This window comes from Linepithema humile, chromosome 4 (genome assembly GCF_040581485.1).
Source record: "Linepithema humile isolate Giens D197 chromosome 4, Lhum_UNIL_v1.0, whole genome shotgun sequence".
Classification (NCBI taxonomy): Eukaryota; Metazoa; Arthropoda; class Insecta; order Hymenoptera; family Formicidae; genus Linepithema; species Linepithema humile.
Window position 1 is genome coordinate 21,138,638 of NC_090131.1, and position 24,300 is coordinate 21,162,937.

Here is a 24,300-nt window from a genome sequence, read left to right on the forward strand (position 1 = left end):
GCGCGCTTTTTATTTTGACACAATATTAAATTTTTATTGTTAACGTATTATGTGTAAAAAATGAAATAAACAAATTTTTATATCTCTATATCGGGTTTTTCACAGCAATATTTTCTACCAAAATAAAAAACTTTATATAAGAGTGTGATATAATAGAATTTAATATATCTATGTGAGAGATACGTGATCGACGAGTATAGTTTTGATAGAATAGAAAACACAACGTTACGAATAAATCCGACAAAATTTTTAAAATTGTGCATGCGCGTAAAATTGCGCTAAAAATATATTATATAATTTTTTTCAAATATACATGTACTTGCTGTACAAGCATTGCCTTTTTAACAAATATACGTCGAAAAATATTTGCGCAATTGAAACCGCGAATAGAAAAAGAGCCTTTTCTTTGAAGTAACGAAAAGGATAACACCGAATTCCACATTTGCTCCTAAAACTTTTTTTCAGCCGCAGAAACTGCCTACAGTAAACTAGGTCAAAACACAAAGCGCATTGGCACACTGCATCTATTTACGAACTATGATACCGCAAAAAAAGTAACCGAATAAATCTAAGTTTTCTGGCATTATACGCCGATATTTATGTATAAATCCGGATTTGAATTATCCGCAAAACAGGTCAGTTGTAAGTAGATCTCGGGAAAGCAGTTTTCGCGGACAGTGAAGTATCTTTGTTGCGGCGAACAAATTATTACGGACAATCAATTGTATGTTCCGCGGCAGTCAACGCAAGGTAATGTGGACGGATGCGCAGGAAATCGAAGACGGAAACTTGAACGAGCTTTTAACCATCTGGACGGAAACGTCGAGAGCGCAGCAGCCAGTCGAATCTATTCTTTGTGACAGTTCGAACTTGCTCGATTTAGGCGGCCGGGCGAACGAGTTCGAGTTTTAAAAGTCAAGCGTGACTCAAGTTTTCCAGTCAAGTTAGTGGAAGAGAATCATCCTCATGTGTGCGTGTGCGCGACAGTTGTGTATGTCCCGCTATCGAATCATCTATGACGTCTAGGTCAGACGACCAAGACCGATAGAGGAACTTGAACTCGATCACCGACTTTGTCCCCAATTGCCGATTTCCGTCTACTAAACGCTTTATCCTTCCTGCAAAATCAGCCGCCAAACGCCAATAACTAGATGAATCAAATTAGAATTTAATTTAATTTTTTTCAACGCTACGTTATCGTTAACAATTTGTAAGCGTCATATATTTTTTAATAAACTCTGCAAAAATACGACACAAATTATATTTTAGTTAAATTAAATTTTATGATTATTTATTTATTATGAGAATATATTAAATTTCATGATTCTTTTGTCGTAAGAGAATAATGAATAATGTATATCACAAAAACAATTTTTTAGCAGCACACTCTAAATCCGGGATCAAAAGATTAATCATAACAAGTAGTCACAGTAAAAGAAATAATATAAAGATAATCCGCATGTTGAGTTGTCAAGTATTTTTGATACGTTAACGGCATATATTATGTAAATTTCGTTTGCTCAAAGTACGGAATTTCTCTCGAATGGCAGTCGAATAATTTCGATTTTAAACAAATTAAAATCGTTGCGGCTAAGCATTCTATCATCCGATTTGCAGTTTTTCGCGACAAACGGAGGAGACACCGACACTGTGAAAATCCGACGGGCTTTCCACTTTTTGTCAAAAGATTGGATGATTAATCATGCCGTCCTATATCCTCTTGTGCCCTTCTCTGCCTGTGTGTGTCTACACCTACGCAACACGCAGTTATTTCCGCGCGCACATGCGTCACCCGGTCGTGTACCTTTTAGCGAACGAGAATTCATCAATGTCTAAAACCGGAGTGAAGCCTTCGTGAGTGATTGGCCGCGGCTACACCTTGTCGCTCTCTGTGTTGTTTCATTCCCGAGTCTAATATTTCTGATCTAATAGTCCACTATTTCTGACACACATTTTTAGTTACTTCTGAACTGCGGCGCCTGAACCGAATAAAGATAAATAATCATCAGCGATATCAGTGCTAGTTTTGCATTTAATTTCTCTTGCAATTTATTTTCTGCTGCGTGCTTGACTTTCAAAGAATAATTTTACATTTAATCACACATAAATTATTTAAGTTTGTCATAACTTTATTATCTCCACAAGTTTTCGTCTACGCTTTCAGCTTTAATCAATGTTTCTTAACGAGTTTATGACTCTTTAACGTCACTCAAAACTGTCAATCAATTTTTGCATCAAAATTGCATCTTACCAAATAAAAGAATTCTGATTTTGAAAGAGCAAACTTTTATATTTAATGGCCTCTGCTAAAAGATTGAGTTATCGTCACATAGTCGACAGATTTTTTTTATCAGTGACGAAATGATCTTACAAGAACCAATCCTGCAATTACGCCGACTCTCTCCAATACGATTTATAGCTTTAAGCACATAGCTTTACCTGACACATCAACACTGACCCCGCTCAACGATTTCATCGTTTAATCCGCATGAGATAGGTACGTATGATTAGACGATTCGGCGGAAACGGAGAACCATTCAGTATCCCGTGTGCTTATCCGCGCGCTCGCTTAAATGCGCGGCTTCCGCAGCTCATGTTAGCCCGAATTCACTACGGCTGGTCGATGAGCTTATGAGCTTTTCGACACGCGGATCAACGGGATCGAGGTTCGCCGAACAAGAGGACGACATACCCCCAGCATATATGTATCGCGGACGATCGATTTCCGTACCTCAAATCGTTTCCCGATCTCTGATTGAACACTGCCGTGTAATGTCGTACGATATTTAAGTGAAAATACGTCTGCATGCGATTTTCGGTATTATTCGACAGCCGAATTTTCTAAATTTAATTATAATAATCGACATACTCTTTTTCTTTATTCCTCTGAAGAGTGTATGATTTGATAGTACGCAACTTTAAATCTGCTTTAGAAACGAGCGCTTACGAATTTGCACAAAACTGTTGAATTATTCACATTCGTATATTTGTTTTCAGAGAAGATAGTATCGCAACCGTAACTTGCTCAAAATTAATTATGTCGACTTACTTTTAATTAATTTCAGTCCTAACGACATTCGCCGTGAATAATATTTTATACGCGCACTGTATTATAATTGTAACTATATGTCGTTAGAGAATTTTGTATCAAGTTTGTAATACACTACATTCATCGACAAGATAAAATCGTCTAATAATCGAATCATTCAAAGACGATTTTTGCATCATACATTTATTAATTGTGCGAATTTAATAATGTTGAAGATTAGAAAACAATATGCTTTATGCTTATAAGCGTTGCCATTGAAATTACATAATATATGTTTGATAGAGACGTTCACAATGAACAACACATGCTATGCACATGTATAATAGATTAATCATATATCAGGCAGACAGCGTGAAATACAGAATATGTAGCGATCAAATATAGATGCAATTACGTGGAATCGATTGACCGACCGCGTAAAACGGCCACTAGCCATGCTTGTTCTAAGAATTTGCCAAAATATTGCCACTTTATAAATTGAAAAAAGAAACTAAAATTTATTCTACATAATAATCTATTCTAATTTATAATACGTTTTTTTCTTAAGGCAACTACAAGTATCAATGTTAAAGTTTATGTATAAAAGTAACCACTTTGTGATATCGTTTTACATTTTTTTACGTGATTACGTTCCAGTGACAAATTTTTGCATTGCTTGCGCGCGAAAAATTGACTGCGCCGTACTCGCGCGATTTCACGGTGACTGAGTAACATGAAATAGCTTCCCGAAATTACTTTCTCGCGGCGCAATCCGGCGTATCGTTCACTCTCTTTTCACTTAATACGATACAGTTTTGCATCTCTATAAAAGAGTTCAATCAACGAGTAATCAGATTATATCTTGCCGCTTATTCATTTCAGCCAATATTATTCTACAATGAATATTTTCTCGAAATCATGTGACTCGCTGTGTCAAAAAAATATACAAAACTGTAACAAAACTACATCGAGCATTGTTAGATCACAAAGCACACTAAGTTTAATCAATCATAAACAAATTTTGCACTTTATCTAAACAAACAATACAAAAAAGCTTTAATTCAATTTAACGCTATTCGATTAGATTATGCACACGTTCACAAGTATTACAGGCAATTTTTAGTTTCGCAAGTCTCTCATATTTCGTCGACTGAATAGGCGAGGTAATTACTAAATCCATCACAAAATATCGCAAAAATCAGCAGAACCGCGTTTCCAATATTTCCGCGTATGAGTAAATTGAAGTTGTCGCTTTCAACATATTAAGAGTTTTCTTTTCATTTCTTTCCGCTAAAAATCTGTCGCTTCCGTTCATCTGCGTGTTTGCGACAACGTTTATTCCTCTTATGCCCGATGGTACTTGCTCCAGGATGTTAATTTGCAAACAATTCAGTACAAATCACGAAAGGAAATGAGTTTACTAAAAAAAGGCAACAGAAAAATTCATTTTCCACGCTGTTTGTCCTGGACGTCGTACCGAGATTTCGAGCGCATGGCTGTTTTCTCTGCGTTCTGTGTTATGGGCGCGGGAATTGCGTCTCATGCTCGAATCAAGAGAGACGCGGCAAGTACCCTGGGAACGAGAACGACAAATGAATTTCAGCGTGATTTCAGCTTTGTAGTCTAATTTAAAAGATAATGAGCAGAGAATTCTGAAAATCGCTCGAAAATCTGTCCACTGCAGTAGGCTTGTTACGACTTGTATGTGTCAAGCTTGTAGCTTATATCATTAATTATCCTTTCTATGACTTTATAATCTTTGCGACATTGACATAGTTACGAAAAACTCATGATAAATTATGAAAATGTCAAAGAAGTGTTGAGAAGATAAAAAACTTTATAAATTTTATTAATTTTTGAAAATTATTTACTTAATTATGCAATTGTTTACAAATTAGTTACAATATCAAAGAACGTTTCATTAATTATAATCCGCTTTAACATTCAATTTTATTATACACAAATGCATACATTATATAAGCCACCATGAGTTTCTCGTTACTTCGCGGAAGTAGTAACGCACGCATGCGGTCGTAAGTGACAACTTATCGATGCAAACTTAATGGCACTGCGAGAATATTGAATAACGCAGGGCGCGTACACTATTAAACGTAAATCAACATTGTGAATGTATTAATTATCCCGCCCGCAACAGAAGCGCGTTTCCAGAATCTGACAGTTACTCGTGGGGCTGCAATTGGTTAATATGTTTGATGATATTATTTCTCCAATTAAAATGCAACACACCACAACATCCGTGATATTATTTCAATTTGTGTTCTGACATTAAAAAATATTGGAAATTGTTTAATTAATTAATTAAATGCATACAATTGATTTAGAAAGATGTTTAACATAAGACCGTTTAACTTTTTGTAAAAAAAATTTTCATTTTTGTGTAATTATTTGAATAAATCAAACAAATAACTAAACCATCTTCTTGAACGTTGATTTAAAAAATTTTAACTTCCGCGTTTATGCACCTGTCGATAACATATCCATATTTTACTCCCTTAATTGAAAAAGTTAATGTTATCGTACTATCTAACGTAACTGATGTAACGTTTTTTCAAAACGTCCTTTATAAAGAATTCTTACAATTGCCTGGAATAAATAGGAATCAGTTTTGTGTACAAATTGAAGAGGAAAAAATACAAATTAAAAGAGGGAAAAAATGTTGGAATGTGCAATTGTCGTCTGCATACCTATTTGTTTGGCACTGTACATTGAAAATGCTCTCAATGCGCGATTTATGCGAACTGGAATGTCTACTTCCGACCGTTGCTCGCAAAAAGCAGTTGTAAACATATAAACATAAGTAAATCGAGAGGAAAAATCTGCGGAATGTATTCTAACATTCGATAACAAATTTCACGGATTCTCGTAACTTCCTATCAAATATTGATTTCAAAGAGCTTCGAATTTTTTAAGCCACGTTGGCATTTTTTCATGTTTTTTATTTTTTATTTACGGTTTTTACAACAACGCAAGCAGTTTCTCTCTCTCCCCCTTTTCTCTATCTCTCTCTCTTTCTTTTTCTCTCACGTCAAACTCATAATTCTTTCCATGGTCAGAAATACGTGCCACACTCGTGCAGCTTCGTGCAACCGCGGCAGAATACATGCGAAAATTCACATTTCCACAATTCTGTTTCTTCCACTTTGAATAAGATAATAACGCGTTTAATGTAAGATGTTGTACTAGAGAATTCCGTGAAAATTAACAGCTTTTACGTGAAATTATATAAGCAAGAGTGGTTTAAACATATTTACATTGTCTTTTTATTTATGTTTGATGTAATCGTGACAATAAACGATAAGAAAATACGCTGGTGTTAAGGCAAACATATTATGTTTACTTAAATATGTTTTCACATAATGTGTTAATTGCATATTGTATTAATAATATAAGAACGCGTAGCACCACAAGTAAAAGATATGTAAAAATAAGATAAAAAATAATAAAATAAAAAATAAAAATTATATACTTATAATTTAGTCTAACAATAACTACAAGAAAATTAATGCGAAAGAGTGAAAAGCGAGGCATCAGAAAAATGTACAAACTGTCATCTGACAACATTTCACGTTCGGCTGTCAGAGTTTGTTCTGTCAGGAAACGAATAGGACAACGCGGGTCAAGAGTGACGTGTATATTATAACAGAATCTCGTATTCAGACGGGTTTACACATTGGAAGGGTGCGAGAGAATTGAAATGCTAAAGATGAGTAACACGAACAGAAAGATATGAATCTAAAAAAAATTCAGTATTATCTTGTTTATTCAAGCCATAATTCTGATATTTTTCAGATATAATTCGAATATAATTAGCGCTCGTTAGTCTATTTAAGTTTTATCAAGTTTTAATATTTTATATCTTATTACTTATGATTTTATTTATTTATGCATAGCCTGATAATATATTATTCGGATTACAAAAAAAAAACAGATTACTGATTTAGTTTTTTAATATCTTGGATTTAAAAAATTCTTAAATATATGAGGTAAATCTCTGATTTATTACTACTTTTTCCATAAGCCTGTTCATATTTATATGGGAAATGGTTGGGTTTAAAGTACTCGCTATCATCAAATGTGGAAAAAAGCATCTGATACTTCTCGTGATATGTTCTCCAAAAAAAAACGCTATATTTCCACTGGAATATTTTGAGATATCCTCGTATCTCAAATGATAAAGAGCCACGTTAAAACCTCTTCAGTCCTTCTGCCAGCTAAATATCACCAACATAAAGCAACTATATATAAGATGTGAAATCTCTAACACTTTTATAGTGTTAAATTTAAAAGTATTTTGCTATATATAATAGAGAAAACAAAATTATACTTGAAAATCGACCGCGTCGCATGTGACCATATTTCTCAATTATCCATAAAAAAGTTATTTGTTTTAATGATTTTACTTATTTTTTAAAAGAATTTTTACTAAATCCTTTTACTCATTTGCGCGTCGTATGTATTATGATATACATCTATGTGATATCAGTAGCAAACTCATTAACAGAGAAAGTATCATTTTGGTTAAAAAGAAAGCGTAAAGTATAATTATCTTTAAATGTTTTTAATCACAATGAATGATAAACAAGTCGATCAAGAAGCCATTATCGTTAAATATGCTAATCACGGCAGCGACAAAGCCGCTACGGACACATCCTCGTCTTAAGTTTCCACCGACAACATCCACTGAATTGCTAACCACCGTACGGACATCAGGCGCGGCAGGAGTTTGAAGAACTTTCGTGACGAATCTCGTTTCGACTCGTATTCGCATAATTTTACCATTGAACACGGCCGAAGTACGGTGTGCGCCGCATTCCATGTCGCTCCTTTACGAGCGTCTCCGTTTCCCGTGCAACCCTCGCTCAACCCCGTTATCAAGGTAACCTTGTCGCACTCACCCACACTTTATCGCATTCCCTATCGTTTAGTCTATCTCTCTTTCTGTCTCTCTCGATCTTTTCTCGCGCGCCAGTGGCTCTCTTCGCAGACTGGAATACAAATTACCCGATAGCGTGTCGCCTCACGAGTAAAGTAGATAACGGCAATTAGAACATCATCCAAGGCACAAGAGTGGCATGAGTCTGAATCGTTTAATCTCGACCCTTTTCTTGCTTGCGAATGGTTAAGACATATCGGCGCAACGAAATTTCGTCGGCTGTACATCGGCAATTATATTACGTCGTTTAAATGTCGTTGTATTAACGATAAAGATAATCAGATCGACCTACATCCGCTAGTAACGTCAGCGTTTAATGTAATCAATTTGCTGAAACAATGTTCAGTTATGGCTCTTGTCAATGGAAACAATATTTCGTAAAAAATATAAAACTTAATTTTTCTTATTTTTACTCTCATTTATAAAATTGAATTTACCTTCTATAGTTTTATTATTTTAACGAAATAAAGAATTTTGACTTTATTGATTAGAAAAAATTTTATTAAAATTTCTAAAATTAAAAATATTCTATTAATTACAATTATATAACAAAAAAGTTAAATTCAATAATATGGTAATATAAAAATTTATCTTCAAGTTACAAATAAAATTATTAAATTTGCATAAAAAAAATTATTTATTGTTTTACAATAATAAAAAAATATTTAAAATAGCACAACAATAAAATACATAAATAAAACAATAAAATGTACATAATTTTTTATTTTATTAATTGAATTAATTGATATTATTGAATGAAACTTGTTTGATATTATTGAATGAACTTGTTTGATAAGATTTATCTTGACGATAGAGATCGACTATTGTGAGATATAAATAAATGCTCAAACTTATACGTCGAAGAATAAACTTATTCGTAAAAATTCATGCGCATTGAGAGTAAACAGTATGTTCCTCTTTTACTATGCTCTTTCCAGTGAATATAAAATTACTCAAGCATTGCTATAATTCAAAAAAGTAGCAGTAGTAAAAAAGAATATATGGTCAGACTTGTTACGAATTGGTGCGACATATAACTATGTTTGTTTCATTAATAGATACATATATATAGATGTATATGTATATAAGATATAGATAGAGATCGTTAAAAATACAAAAAATGCATTATTTTTAAAAATAATATTTGTTTTTGTAATAATATCAGATTTGTAGCGTTGAACGCAGAAAATTTAATTAAAAATATATATCAGGAAATATACACAGTGTGTACAATAAATTTTTAGATTATTAAAAAAAAAACTTATTTTTTAGATGAAAATATATAAAAAAAACTTTTTAATAAATTTTGATTAAATTTTTCTTTAGTAAATATGTTAATGTCATCAAAAATATGCCTGTTACAACAATGTCCAGGCTTGCAAAGTGTGTCACGAATTTTTAAATATCTTTGATGTCTGCAAAACGTCTTTCTTTCAAAGACGTTTGAGTTTCGCGAACAAAAAATAGTCCTATGGCGCCAAATCAGGAGAATGTGATAGATAACAAAGCACGCAAACTTGTATACGGGCCAGAAATCCCAGTACAGTGGCCGTCAAAAACATCGAAGATGTCCAAAAGTTCATGGCACACTTTCTGCAGGCCAAAAAAAGACTTTCATAAGTCGTTCTAGTCGTTCGTTGACTCTGCTCTTTGTTGTACCGAAGCTGAAGGGATGTATTTCAAATAAAATAAATTGATTTTAAACATAACTTTTATAATTTTTCGAAATAAAATTAAAATTAATTAAAATTTATCTTAAAGGAAGAATATCTATTAGTCGAAGAATATCAATTGTGTAATTATATTTTTTGTACCCGTAAAACATGAATTTATTCAATGTAAATTTATGCAACGTAAATGTACTTGCATAATTTTAAGCTATTATATAATAAATGGCATGCCACATAAACTCTTATATCATCTGTCAAGTTTTTTCATTCATCGTGCAGAGTTTTATCAATAACATTATCAAAAAGTTGCTCTACATGATCAAAATAATTGTTAACAACAGATTTTGGCTTTTGGAGAATCTCATTATTGTATTCTAAAACAACAGTGTTTCGTTGAATTATGTATATGATGTACATATACATATAGCAAATAGCACAGCATGCCTCAATTAACAATGTTGACAAATTGCAATTATCTTACTAAAATTATCATGCTGCAAATAATATGTCGTACAGTTAATAATATCGCAATTGCATAAGCATAGTTTGAAATGACAAATGTAATACATACGCAAATGTCATTTATATCATAAAGAAATAAGATTATCAAAAAATTATAAACAAATATAATAAAAATGTCAGTGAAATCTGACTAAAGTTTACGAGTCTGCACCAAAAAAGCCAACGAATATCTTTGCTGAAATAGAATCCTTTCCAAAATAATTTTTCGGACTGCTATATTTAAATCTCAGCGTTTCTTTTACTCTTCGTAATTTTTCCCAAACTTACTTTGTGTTATAGCTTTTGTCGTTTTGTCTCTCATTAAATTTGTATTCTTTTCAAATATCAAAGTTTTTTCTGATCTGCGTAATATTTCACAAAGTTACTTTGTATTATCAATCATTTCCAAAACATTTTCTTTTGTTAAGAACAAGAAAAAGTCTCGACCTACAAAATATGATGTAGAAGAAATGTTCAAGCATATAATTTAAATAATTTAAAAAATATTCCAATAATTCTTATTAAAATTTATTGTTGTACTGCAAAATTTATTTGATTTAATAATACAAAATAACTTTGTGAAATATTACGAAGGTTGAAAAAAAACATTGAAATTTGTGTATCTCAAGAAGGTGGCTTGGAAAGGATGATACGTCAGCAATAAAATAGATACTGATGATATTGTGTCCGTTCTTGCACTATATCACCAAATCTTATCAAGAGACATGATCATGTCTCGTGCCAAGTTTACACGTCACATGCAGCAAGATCGACTATGTATACATATATATACACAAGTTAGCTCTTGCAGAGTATATCAAATTATCAGATCTCAGTAACGCCTGAGCCGATCAAGCTCTTTAGCCAATTAGGCTCAATTAACAATGTATTCAAATATTATGAACAAAATATATTATTATTTTAGACGATATATAAAGAGTAATAATGTAATGTAAAGAGTAGTAATGTAATAATACCAAATTCAAAATTAGAATTGGTACAGTAAGTCATCATAACTGTCGTCATCGTGCACTGTTCTCATCAAATTTCTGACACAAAGCTGCGCTGGCAACCTTCATAGTTGACATACTAACTGTTCTCGCAGTTGATTTAGCAAATTTGATAGCTTCATGTATCACGAAAGAGAAATAGATGACGATTAAAGATAATTACAGTTAATATTATAATTATAAAAATAAATAGTGTGAAAAATCCAAATTGACTAATTGTCACGAATTATAAATTATGAAAATTGATTTGTCACATTAACACAAAAGATTAAAACGGATTAGAAGATTATCTTATCGAATAAAAAAAAAATAGCTTCTGTTTTTCATATTATCGCATTTTTCGTGTGATAAATCTCATTGGATAGCTGAAATCTCTGCTTCGTCGCGACTAACAATGAATCTTATTGGAATTCACATTGCCGCGCGTGTTTGTAAGTTTGTCACACAAAGTTATTCGCTAACACACTTGTTGTTGCGTGCGGCTCGCTTAGGTACTCTCGTAGATCTTCGGAATACAAATGGGTTGAGCTATCTCGAAAATAAGGTAGATAACAGCAATTAAGGTCATCATTGCAACTGCAAATGTAATTCTAATTTTTGGTTGTATTAAATTATAATTAAATTCTATATATCTTTGCACTTTTAATATATAATTTGTAATTTAAAAAATAAAAAAAGTATATGAAAAAATGTGCATATATAAGCAATGTGTGGCGAAGCAATTTGAAATTCAAACTGCGCTGACCGAGTAGTCGCTATTACAATATGCGAACACTTCGTTAAATGACTTGGCAGTCAGAAAGTGTCATTCCGCTGTCTGACGAAGCAGAAGTTTCGCAAAAGCGGATATCCATGTCACGTATGTAACCAATCGAACGTTTTCGATAGAGTCGACTCGAAAATTGAACGTTCGCGGCACATAGAGGCACATAGAGGCGAAACTTTTGCGGACAAACTCGCGCTTAGAGAGTTTCGTCGATAGTTTTGATTTCGTGGCCCTTCGCAGTAACTAGCTGGCAAACGCAGCCGACACAACCACTCTCACATTCTCAGACGAAACTTCGACGGTGCCTTTTCCTAACGCGCGATTTTACGCTGCATACGTGTCGATTGGAATGAGAGATTTTCTTAAACCGATTAGATGCATATTTTACAGGCAATTTTACAGTCTTTTTGATCTGATATTTTTTCGATGAGTTTGCTCCATGCATTTAATTATATACCATTGAAAATATCATAATGTTTACGCGAAGCATTAATTTTTGTATTATTAATCCACGTAAAATGTAATCAGAATACCATAAAGAAACTTTTGATAGTTACTGCGTAGTTACTTCCAATAACGCTTTCGTCTTGTCTATTTTAAACAATCCGATTACAACTGAAAGCGATTAGAGAAAAAGAAAAAAGCGAACGCGTATAGATATTCGTATTATTGTAGTGTATTCGCGGCAAGCGGCGCAAATCGAAAAGAGGCAAGCGCATATTCGATAGTGTCAATTCAGCGATAGAAGGAGTCAGCTGTGAATTCATTCAATGGGAGGCAACCGTTGCAACCGCCTCGTGGTGCGCACCGGTGTGCACTCGGTCCCCGATCCATGTGCCGACGTAGCTATTCAGCGGGACCAAATCGCTGAGCAAAGCGATACTACAAGCAGGAGATTTTGGTAGATATATCGATATATGACTTCATTGATTCAATGCATCTGCTTTGTTCCGGAGCATTAAAGCAACGCTTAATGGTGCGCCACGAATCAGAGCTACATCTAATGATCTAATGATCGAAGACATTAGATGATGTGAATAAGATAATGCCCTTCCGTAAGAAAAGCAGAAATAAGAATCATTTAATTTAATTTTTGCAATATTATCATATTGTAACACACTTTCTCTCTCTACTTCTGCAAATAACGCATAACATTATCATAATCAAGTGATTAATTTTTATAATAGATTTGACGATTTATCCCGCAACATGCAAACGTTATTATAAATTTCATAGCGATTTGTGCGCGCGCAAGCACGTACGAACATGGGCTTCGTATGACACTGCATTTCATAAAATATCGAAATTCAATGCAATTCGTGCAATTTTTCTCTTCGCCAATATGATCTTCTTCCGCAAGATATTTTCATTGAACATGTATTATGATAGCAGTATGGACATTATCGTCCTACGTGAGATACAATATGCGGTTTCGCTAGCTGAAATTACGTAGCGGGTAGAGCAAGACACTGCATGTATGTATATAGAGACGAGATCTCATGCACGTGTGTAATAAGCCACGATGCGCATTATGCGGCGCTCTAATGCTAGAACCTGCCCGGCATACATTCTTTGAACACAAAATATGTGCACGCAAGCGCAGCGCATTATATAATTTGCGCACAGCCCCGCCGTGTTAAACAATGCAGAAACGAGATTCCGTAGGGTCGCATATTAATGCCTAATTGTTCTTATACCGGACGACGACCCCGCCGCGGATACGTTTTCCTCATAAAATGTTTCCACCGCAAAGTACAATCGTATTGTGCCGCCCATCGCAACCACGCGCGCATGCACAGGCAGCATTGCCATTCTCGTCATACGTAAACTATCACGATTGTAAATATTTCCCCGTTTAAAGCAAACGCTTTGAATCGCGAGTAGCGGGTCGTGAACCGCACGGGGCATGGAAACAAGTAGCCTATCTAATTGGATTAAACGTCGGAGTGCCTTCGGTAGGGCGATTAGAGGATAATCGACGCCAGCGCGCGAGGTATCCTCTTACTAGATTAGGCGTTAAATAGTGTTAAACTGTAATTTCCGACACTTATCGCCAGGTGTTGCATCTTGACGGTTTTTTCGACAGACATTAAAATAATTAATTGCATTTTGCAGTGCGGATGTTAATTCACATGTTAATATATTATTAATTCCGTGTATATCAATAACCTAATCCATTCTCTTTCAGTATAATGTACTAATTTTCGATTGGCCTCCGTACGCAAAAGCGACACGGGTGCCATTGAGTTCGCATACCCATCCTCTCTTCTCTCAATAACTCTTCTGAACGACTATTATGTATGCATTCTCTCCCACATCCGTTTTTGCCACTTTCCACTCCATTCAATCAACGTGCAACATCGCTCGTTTGTTTATCTATCTCTCTCTTCTTCAACAAGAATTCCGTAAGTTCTAATTACTCAAACAACTGATGTCGAGACAATCGATATCATTAAAAATTGCCGGTTCTTTGTTAGTTGCAAAAATCATTTACAACATTCATTCATCAACAACATTTAGACACAAAAATTTATTGTTATAAATTAATCATGTTACGTTATTTAATTTCATTATGTTAACATTGGGCGTTCTAAGAAACTGTTTCAATTTATAGGAGCAATCGAAAAAATTTAAGTGTCTCTTTTTAATTGCTCGACGCTATGCAGATTTTTTGCTTTGACTTCATTTGTTACGATCAAGGGAAACATTCGCTTTTACTTCTTTGAGACATTAATTTCCGATCGACTTTTCCAATGCAAATGCTCTTACCATAATTATTATGCCACGCTGAAACTCGCACAAAGTTCTCTCCTTCGCAACGTCACCCTTCACGCTTTCGGTATCGTCTAACCCTCCACTTTATTAGTTCACTTAACTGCGTGTGCCGTCTATTCATTCACGCACATACGCACACGTAAGCTGATACTCGCGTCAATTTACGCAAGAGCTTCATGAATATACGAATGTATGTCGTGTCACGTTTATGAACACGTATCTTTCGCGATATCTATCACATCTGCAGTTAGTTCAATAAAAGCGATTGATCTGTTCACGTTTAAACGATCTAATCGCAAGCTTTTCGCGGTTGACACGTGTCCAGGCACAAATTTATTACTCTTAGATGTCAATCCTTTAAGATGTATCAATATCAAGCATCATAACTTTTTTTGTAAACTGTTGTATTGTCAAATTTATTGAATTTTTGTTGAAAACTTTGTCAATAAAGAAAGTAACAGAAAAAAGAAAACAAGAATAACAAATTTAAGTATTTTAGGCAGGCTATAATTCGCCGCAGAATTTGAAATAGAAATATCTACTTATAATATTATATGTAATACAAAAAACATTTAAAGAATGACAAATACATATACGCAAAAAATATATCGCTAATATTATCAATATATGTTTCGTACATGTGTGTATTCTAATTCCACAAATGTTTTCTATATTACACACGGCATATAAAATTCCGAGTTGATTTCTATCTCTAATTCTGTCGCAAATTATAAATCGTCTAAATTGCGCTTTAAGAAGTGCGCGGTCGAAGGGTTTAAGACCATCTGTCGTCAATCTCTCGGTCTCGAGTGATCGCCTGGTAAGTGCCGGATAATCTCATTTCGCTATTGTCATTCGAGTACTCGGCATCCTATTGCTCGTGAGTGATATCTTATCGAAATTCCACTTCAACCATCGTGGCATTTCATTCCCATGAGAATAAATGTACGGCTATTAGCAGGTATCTGGCGGTAGTTTCGAAAGAGCGATGGATATCCATACATTGAGATTTCGACTTTACTGTAAATAACTCTGATCAATCGGTGCTCCAATTTTAGAAAAGGCTGCCATTAATATCTTTTGCAATAGATAATATTGATTATCATAAGATAAGAGAATTTGTCGCAGTTTTATGCGGCGCGGGCGCGTGCGCGGCAGATACAGATATTCATTTTACTTAATGTTCGTTATCAACATTAATGAGTAATGGGCAGGGTGTTATTTGAAGATGGTCGAAAATTTTGCGGTGATTTTTACCGTGATAAAACGAAGATAAATGCTGCCGGACCAATTAGGAAAACTGGGACGGGGCTGTCATAAAACAGAACTCGTTAAGCAAAAATATTAAATTTTACTTGAACTGGATCAGAGCCAGTATTTGAACGCGTATCGGTGTCCTCGAACCGCCACCGCGCCTGCCTATTTCCATTTTGCTCTAGGGCAATTCTACTATGAGTTTCAGCGCATACATCGGCAAAGTACGTTTTCCACTATAAACGATCGTAACGCAACATCGAAAAATCAAACATATCACATATATTCGTTAAATTCGAGTATTTAGACAATATTTACTTCAGTATTTGTGCAACTTTATGAATTATACTGCATCTTGTGTTATTAAGACGCAAATATTTTCTTATTTCAATGCAAAATGCATTTCATTTATAATATAATATATTATTGACAAAAAAAAATACAATTAATATTATATTAAAGATAATTTAAACTTTTAATTCACTTTCAAACTTAATTTATCATCGGCTAGTACTGCGCCGTGCATTTTTCACAAAAGAGCAGACAATTTGACAAATATGTCGCATAAAACAGTCTTCTTTTAAATAGATAATCTCCCTTTCTCTCTGGGAACAATGAGAGACGCGTAAGAGTGCGCGGTTACTGAAGTCTTCGTGAGTGAGCTTCACGAAACCTCGGAAAACTCGAAAGCTCGCCATCTCAAGACTACGTGAAACTTGAGAAGCATGTACATACGCACACAGTCGATGCTCGCACACAGAGGCGTTCCCACGTGTGCCCATAAGTATATGTTAGCGCTGAAATGTTAGGGCGCCACGCGTGTCTGTAGTTACCTATACGTGCGCCGCGCATCAAACATTCATTCGGCTGGTAGCACGAAATGGAGTCTCGGCTTCAAGCACGCCCGTGGTACTCGGGTGCCGAGCATTTACCGATCCTTTCGCCGACTATTTTGCACCCGCTCGGGATTCACGAGAATCCCGGACTGAGCACTCGGGCAGAGTCGATCGACCGATCTCCGCTGAGTGGTTTCTATCGGATTCTTACGTTACTCCGTAGCTTACGTTCGAACTCTCCTCGTATCCTATGTATCAGGCGGCGTTCATCTCCATCTTCTGGATATTTAAGAACATTGCCCTTTGCCTCGCGACGCATTAACGGCACCTTCGCGTAGAACGGAAAAGTGTTAGAAAACATGTACTCCAAGAAATAGAACACATTGAGCGATGTGCATTTATTTTACTTCGTAGATATTTTACTTTGAGCGGTCCGCATTTACAATTGTTAAATAATTTGCGGTCACCGTGCGAAATATCTTAGTTGATAAATATTCCTTATTCATACAGCGCGATCCATCTTCGGGAAATGACTTTTCAGTATTCGTTACGCGAACGTGCGAACAGCGAGCATTGGAATGATTTATAATTTCGGCCGCGTTTTCGAGAAGTCAGAATTGCAAATATTCAGATGAAAGTGATTAACAGCAGCTCCGACGCAATGGCACAGTTTACTTGAGAAATTTATAATAACTTTGACGGAAAGACTTTTAAAAAATATTACGTATTCTGTTAGATACTCCTCTGCACAGGCGAAGTACATAAATACTAAAAATAGCTGAACAATAAGTTGAATAAACAAATTATAACACTACTTTGTTTTAATCTTTTGGTATCTTTTTTGGAAATAATATAGGAGATAAATAAACAATTTGTTACTTAATTTGCATCTCTCTTGATCTTACATCTTCGATGTTAGCACCGTATCGTTTGATAATTTTAATCCTGATCAATGTTGACTTTGGCCTCAACTTCTTATTCCAGCAATATCACTTTAAACTTACCCGCGGATATTTACAAAAATGCAAGCTTGCAAATCTGTGAATACATGATCCTATCTCGTGGAAACGAGCTATGCCCGCGGCTGCGATCTAGTTCGTCTTCCGTGTCACCAGAGAGGCGGAATAGCATCACGAATGCAATAAAAGCATGCTCAATACGTTTAAAACGCGACCTCGTTGTTCATATAGATTTTTCTGTTCACCATAATATATTCTCGAATATGCCCATCGAGCAAAATTAAAATGCTAACTTGTGACGAAGTTTTATCTAACCAAATTTTTCGTACCAAAATGTGCATTTTGCGATACCTGCATATCGCGTCGGTTATTAACATATAATTTTCAACATAAAGCTTGATGAAAACCATCAAAATTGCGAGTTCGGTTAGAATACCGAGAATCAACGTTTCAAAATATGGAATAGAAGTTTCTGCGAGTAAACTTTTAAATAATTTAGTAGATACTGCGCTGATAAAACTGTCGCGGCGATTTCCATAACACTTGCAAATTCCGGGACTATATCGCAGTCGTGGATCGTAGCTGACCTAAAAACGCCATAGCGTAGATCCTGTGGCCCACACAGAAAATTAAGTCTGCAATATTAATTCTGGAAGCGGCTAGCAAGACAATACCGTACCTCTTTTATTATCTTTCGTAATAATTATTTCTTTTTCCTTTCTTTTTTTTGTTTTACTACTTATGTTTTAGTAATCTGCATCATTGCATAGTTTATTGTTTAAATTCAATGCAAAAAATGACAAATAGTTACTTAATGATAAATACAACAAGTTATTTATCAAGTAAACAATATGTGTCATTTATCCACTAATTGCTTATTGCTAATTGCTGAATAGACTCTCAAATTGCACGTCACATATTACATTCAGTCACGCGTTTGCCTTTTCCATGGAGATCTACCACATTTAATTGCAGATTTGACAGATATTGATACAGATTATACAGAAACACACGTACCAATTTTAATAAAACATTGTAATGAGAATGTCTGCGATAGTAGAGATATCCACGGGAATGGAATTTGAATTTTAAATCCATTAGAATGCATACCGGGAATTTTAATACCAGGTTAATGATAAATGTCCTAATATATATGCGAGAAAATGATTACCATCGTAACATTATAATTATTATTCGCTGTAGAGTGTTGCGTCATATATTATCCTCGCCGCTTCTACTTAATGTTATTGCAATCGTTTATAATTGATTTGATTACATACATATATGTATACATCGGCAAATGAAGAGAGTTTTCATGCAAATTATCGATGAAATAAAATGCGCGCATTTGGCATGAAGCTTGGCAAATATGACAAATACGAATAATATTGTGTATTAAAACAATACGCTCAATTATAATATATTGTGGAGTTATTAATAAACATAATTTTAAGAATTTTCAATAATGAATTAATGGGTAAAAACAGATATACGCGCACGTATAAAAATATAAAATTTCAAGAACTGTTGCATGTCAGAAAAAAAAAACGCAGATATAAAAATGAATCACGTGCTATTTTGATAATCATATTCATTTTTCATGTTTTAAATATTCGTAAAATTTGAGTACAATTGTTAATTAAATTGCTCTACTTGCAACGAATGAGTTCATTAGTATTCTACGCTAGTATTCCAGATATTCAACAAAAACAAATTAAACAAGTTTTTATTACGAATTTTTCTCAATAATACAGAATTTACGCCGACTATTTGACAGTGTTACTTCGTTAAACTTTTTTTAGAGAAAGATTTAATTTTCTTACAAATATACTCTCTTCTAAATCTTAATGAGATTAAGTATGGCGTGAATATGACGAGAAGAGGTATTACTTACTTTGAGGTCGATCAATAACCAACGTAAAGCAGTTCCAGCAAGCTGGTATCGTGTTAATGAATTTACTCACGTGTTATCTACCCATTATTTCGTCATCCAATTATGTATATATATATATATTAATTTCCTTAAACGTTTCAGTTAAATATATTCAGCCATAAGCACACTTTCTGTTATCGATAATTAAATGGTACAGATTTCGATCTATACTAAAACGAAGCCAAAGAATCGTATGGAATAATTTCGAAGCATCATTGATCCTAATAGTGACCGTTGGTCAGAATTGTAAGTTAGATTAGTAAAAGAGGTCGCAATTAGTATGCAAATACGGGCGCACAAGAGTGCTCCACTCCGCGCGCTGCAATCAAATGATCTCTATAGGCTGATGAATATATGACGCATCTACTAATGCGCCAGACACATACACGTGCGATATATATGTCTCTACGATTTGCTAGAAAACTGATGTTAATTACATTATTGCATTATCAATGTCATTAGACGATGTTTAATTCGTTGGCTAGAATGAAAATGAAAATGCAGTTAATTCTAGATTAGGACGCAAGCCAAGTCTCTTTCAGTAATATTGCCTCCTCATCCAGAATGAATTTTTTACACGCAAGCTTTCTAATTATTATTAAAAAATAGAAAATCTAAAACGACAAAAGCTCCGCAATAAATAATTTCAACAGAGCTAGTTTTATTTCTATTTGCATAATAAATTAAATGGAGGAAAAATATAGCGCATTGTCTTCGAGGACGCATCACACACTGTGATCGCAACAACACGCGTCGCGGCAGCTGGTCGGTTTCTGTTATAAAACAACTTATGAATAATCCTGCAATGCAAATGTCGCTATTTACTATGCCATACGTATGGTCACCGCCGTTACGTCGCGTGAATTAATTGGGACGACAAATCAAGTGGGAGGAAAGTGAGCGGTGGAGCAAGGCGAAATAATACTCGGAAGAAGAAGATAGAACGGGCACGCGCGCATAGCTAGGTCTCCGCGTTTTAATATACAAAAGTGCATGCTTTCCAGCTATATTGTGAATAGCCGGACTTCCGGATATTACCTCGGCGAGAAGAGCGGACTCGTGCAGTGCCGTTCGTTGTTCGAACCGCAAGCCTTAATTATAATAATGCGCATAAAACGGTCGCTCGAACATGTCGGGACTTAACCGCGTGACCTATGCCGTCAAAAGGATCAGCGGGAAGGATGCGGTAACGTCATAGTCGTTGTCTTCGTACTCTGCGTAACCATAGATTAATGCGACACAAATGTGAGGATAATCAGAGAGTTTCGCAATTAACACGTGCAGGCGCGCGGAATCGAGTTAACGCGCGGTTAACATCACGGTGGTTTGTAATCAATGACGAGACCGTCACGCTCCGCCCGTCTCTCTCAACCGCTGACTGCCTTCTATAGCTCGATCCATCTTCCGCAAATGTAAGTGCGGCATTTCAGTACTTTACGGACCACAACAACTTCCTCGTTCTGAGAATAACGTTCAAAGTTTGTAATGGACTTGGCGTTTCTTTACCAAGCGCGTCGCTTAGAGTAATCTGTCGCTTAAAGTAATCTGTCAGACCTGCGCACTTAAAGCACTTATTAAATGACGATTGTTAAACAAAAAAAAATAATTTTTGTCGCATTTTTAAATTTCAATTAAATGTACATTGTTTTTAAGAGTCATTATTGTCTTGTGATTTTTATATATTAATATTGTCTGATTAGTCGTTCTATTGGACAAAATATAACACGTTGCTGATTCGTTTTATTAATGCCATATTGCTATTCCACCGTCGAGATTGAATTACCACAACTTCAAAACACATTAGTTCTTATTCAGAACGAATAAATGCTTAGAGCACGGCCGCTTTTCAATGCATCATCAGCCATCGGCTGTCTAAAATTTAGGTAATAGATGCTCCATAGCAAGATTCATTTCGATAGTTATGCGAGATTAAACCTAATATTAATTCTATCGATATATTCTAATAAATGACATGAGTTAATGCACGCTGTTCATTAACTTTCTACATAAAATAATGCTGTTGATTAAAACCGATCGAAACTTATTCACCGTTCACAAAACCATATATATACACACATGTATGTAATATCGTCTATCCATTTAGTCGCATAAACTGCTCGTCCAACTGTCTACTCTACATACACATGTAGCCCATCTCTTTGAACTTCAACACCTCGCTTGTTGGGCTGGTCATAAACATAATCACTGCATCAGCATCGCAGGGTGGTAATCATGCGCAATTGTTAATAAGCGTAATTCGCGGTCTGACGTTTCGTGACAGGCTAATGGCATTGGTTTCCACGCAACCAATGTCACTTGTGAAAGCATCGCATTTAAAGACATGACTCTCGCATTATCTCATTTAAATTTAATAAATCCAACTAACTGTCATCGCTTGTCATTCCATTTTAACTCAAATCGCGCATGGTGTTCACTGTACATTCACAAAATTATAGGTAACATATTGAGGGACAAAAAAAAATGCTTACTCCCCAGGGGGCAACATAGCAAATTTTACAAATAGTGAAAGCACAACATATAAATTTCCATAAAAGTGGCAAGTGCTAAATTTCTTTTGTACGAACGTCATGAACAATTAGATAAAACATTGATCGCTAGTATACTATCTGTCAGACACGAATAACGAATAATTGAGATGAAAACGTTATGTCACTGTGAATGACATCACGATCGTAGGATTGGATGTCATGTCACTGTATCATATTGCAATGTGTGAAAAATATGAATACATATGCTACGAGGAAATGCATGGAAAAAGACAAATATTGTCGTGTTAAAATATTTTTTGCAATTTATGTCTTACAATTAGTTGTTAAAATTACGCATGTGTATTGTGCTACGTATGTATATATTCCGCGCACGTGTGTATATTTTTTACATTTTTTAAAATGCACGATCAGAAATTTAATTATATTATGTATATATACAGACATCAAATTCCAATTTTTTTGCGTTTATTTCAATTTCTAATGTACATAATTGCAAAATGTCCAGAAATTAAATCTGTTTTAATAGCATATTAATAAAATGTTACTCACTGATAGAAGAAATATGTTTAATGATGAACGAATGTCACAATTGATAACGTACGATTAATAAATATTAATAGTTTTATCGTTAGCTAATCAATAATAGAAATTCGTATACACAATCCTACGAATGGTGGATAAAATCAAGCTGCAAAAAATACGAAACTCGATTGAATTCTGCCATCGAGCAAGATAGCAGATCGTCTCCGCCGGTTTTTGAGAGATCCTCGACGATGAGATAGCAGAACTTGTACAACTTATAATTGGATCTTTGCGATCAGACAAGGTACAAATCAGGTAGTGTACAGCTCAGCACCCGCATTAACAATGAGATGACAGACAGATATAAGATTCGATTCGCCGGCGCTTAAAGAACTATTCACAACTTGAAGTGATCCCTCTTTCTCTTTCTTCCCCTGGCCCCTTTTTCACTACCTTTCTCTAACGCGTTCCATCGGTCCCTTCGTCCTTCCATCTCGTCGTCGTCGGCTCCGTTGTACTCGAAACTTTCTCTGAACTTTGTAAGCCCTTTGAATCGTCGAAATCGCGAAACTCGCCGTACTGTTTCTAACCCCTCGCCGTTGATCGTCGTCGTAGTTTTATCGAAATCCGCGAACGATGCGAAACTGTGAAAACCGCATGAAAAGCAACGTTGAGACAACTACCTCTGTGTGGTTTAATAGTCGAGTCCTTTTGCGAGGTGCCAAGTTGGTACATTTTGCTCTGGACAGTTCTACCGCAAAACGAGGTGGTTTTCAACTGCGAGATATTTTGAAAATTTCGTCCAACTTTATTTTACAGTTTAAAATCTTCCATCAGTTTATGAATTACGCGTATATCTCATCTTCTTGTTAAATATTCATATTATTGACGAGTTACGTAATATTATAATTTAATTAAAATGTATAAGTTTCTCTAAGAATAGCTCGATAATGCTATTTATTCACAAAAAAAAAAACTGCTAAGAGTAAGTATTGATTGCCAAGTCTCAGAGTCTAGGTCGACTCTGATTTGCCAATGGTTGGCAATCGGCCAAAGCTGTTTCCGTAGACAAATGTCCATTCAACCACGAGGATGTAATCCTGTTTACTTTTTGTTTTCTTTGCTACGCTTTCTCTTCTATTTTGCCCCACATCTTGGAAGTTAAAATTAATCACATATAGATAAGTATCTCTGCGCTATCTACTCAGTATATTTAAGATCTTTAAAAATCTCCACCATCTCTTCGTATCGCATGAGAAGTGCTCGCCCTCTTTTTTTCCCCTCACTTGTAGTTCTAGGTGCCAACATTTTCCGAGCAGAACAATTTCGCACGTAATTCTACTACAAAAACAGCATTGCGTTATACAAGTATACTTTTGTTACAGCGCTATCGTTGCGAACTAGAAATTCTTACCTACGTTTTTACTCACAAATGAAATACTTCTTGGAAATCTCTCTTTCTCGACTTATCCCGTCGCATTCGTAATCCTCGTTCAAACCGAGAGCTCAAAACTGTCCATGGAAAAATGAACTTTTTAAATTGCAAGTACTTGAACACGCTCGGGAGCATTCGACGCTTTAT

The 24,300-nt window shown here is 35.0% G+C and overlaps 1 protein-coding gene and 1 long non-coding RNA gene across 3 annotated transcripts in view; one reads left to right on the forward strand and one right to left on the reverse strand.

Annotated features, from left to right (window-relative positions):
* The window catches only part of LOC105672327 (uncharacterized), a 68,619-nt gene that overhangs the window by 13,535 nt on the left and 30,784 nt on the right, over positions 1-24,300 (reverse strand). The gene's annotated exons all lie outside the window — the stretch shown is intronic.
* Positions 1-24,300, forward strand: part of LOC105672326 (defective proboscis extension response 20) — a 137,783-nt gene that overhangs the window by 986 nt on the left and 112,497 nt on the right. The gene's annotated exons all lie outside the window — the stretch shown is intronic.